At 42.9% G+C, this 1,752-nt stretch overlaps 1 pseudogene; it reads left to right on the top strand.

Moving 5' to 3' along the window:
• Nucleotides 1-1,404: 1,404 nt before the first annotated feature.
• LOC125467652 (U6 spliceosomal RNA) lies at nt 1,405-1,500 on the top strand (annotated as a pseudogene).
• The last annotated feature ends 252 nt before the right edge of the window (nt 1,501-1,752 follow it).

Genomic DNA, 1,752 nt, shown 5'->3' with positions numbered 1-1,752 from the left:
TTCATCCATTTGTTATTCACTTCATGTGAGCATCTCCCCAAACATTCTATCCTTGCGGCCGTCTACCTAGTGGATACACAAAAGGGACTCCAGCCACTGTTCAACTTCTAAAGCCCAGATCTCAAACGTGTGCCACTGGTGAGACTTCCCATACATGTGTATTCCTGTGTCACATGACGCATCACGTATACTGCAGATATATTCCTTCCATTTGGCCAAACTGGCCTGTCATCCTGTAACCTTAATAACTACTTACTGCGATTAGGATAGTAGAAATTCTGCTGTTCTCAACAACCAGCATCTTCCTCATCCCAAAATAAGACCCAAACACAGGACATAGCTCCCAGTCCAGTTACTGCTCTCATGCTGTTTTCGGTCTCTCAAACCATTCTCTTCTCTAGGTGATGCTAACTACCTGGCTCAGGACCTTCGTCTCACCCATTCCTCTCTGGAGTTTAAAAAGAAAAGGCAACATTCAGAACATTGCAAGATTCTGAAGGGGCTCAATACAGTGGTCACTGTGAGGTTGCTTCTCCCCTTGCTGGTAAATTGAAAACATGGGGCACAGTCACAGGAAAAGATCATTTAGGCCTGAGATAAGGAGAAATGTTGTGAATCTTTAGAATTCTCTATACCAAGGATTGTAGATACTCCATCGTTGAGTCTGTTTAGGGCTTGGCTAAGCAGATCTTTGGGCTCTGATGGAATAAAGGGGTATTAAGACTGGGCAAAGAAATGGAGTTGAAACTCAAGACTGACAATGGTCCTATCAAGTGGCAGAGCAGGCTTAAGTAACGGAAAGGATTACTCCTGCTCCTTTTTCTGTGTTCTGTGGTTAATATGGTGGGTGTTGATTCTGCATTTCCTTTAAGACAGTGCTGGTGTGGTTCCTGACTAGGGCAGAGATTGCATCTCATTGATGATAAGTGCCTGGTTAAGAAACACATGGTTAATGTGATCTTCGAAATTGATTCTAATACCCTGAAGGGATTGGCAAGGAATTTTTCAGTGTATTTTATTGGCTCTGCGTTTCTGATTTCTTTCCTATTGTCTCTTCTCATTAACCTGTACTCTCTTGGGGATGAGGGTGTAAGAAGCGTCATGTTCAGATGCCTACTGTTTTATAATTATGTAACTGCCCAATAGGGATTGCCATATTGCAGAGTTGACATGGTGATTAATTCTGTTAGCTCTTGGCTAGCATGCAAGAGTTCAACAAGTTGGTACATGGCAATTAAATACAGGCAAACTGGCCTTATGAAAGCTGCACTTTCCCTGCAAGGTAATTCTGCATGAATACACCCTCACACTCACCCAGAATGTCTCCCTCTTTCATCAACTCAGTTCGATGGCTCTACTTCCTTGGGTCCAATGTATTGTGCACAGCCTCCCAGTCACCACTCTACTCACTTCAATAGTAAAAACTTGGAAGAGACAGAGATGATTAGCATGGACCTGCACAAGGATGATGTAAACATTGATGTAGTATTCTGTTTATTTTTGCAGGTTTTGTCTCCGCCTCTATGCGAGAAGGCCTGAAGTCAGGTCACATATCAGGACATGTTGGCCACAGAGATGTGTCGTCTCACATCCAAACAGTGTTTTTTAAAGGAAAAGTACCCCGGAAGACTTTATACGTAACATAGGATGTATACTCTACTTGGCCAAACTGACCTGCCATCCTGTAACTTTAAAATGATAAATGGCCTTAAGCCTCTTACCAAAAGCCACGTTCACACACTCCTGCTATTG

Source organism: Stegostoma tigrinum, chromosome 37 (assembly GCF_030684315.1).
Source record: "Stegostoma tigrinum isolate sSteTig4 chromosome 37, sSteTig4.hap1, whole genome shotgun sequence".
Lineage (NCBI taxonomy): Eukaryota > Metazoa > Chordata > Chondrichthyes > Orectolobiformes > Stegostomatidae > Stegostoma > Stegostoma tigrinum.
The sequence above is the reverse complement of the archived record's forward strand: the minus strand, read 5'-3'. Positions and strand labels throughout refer to the sequence as shown.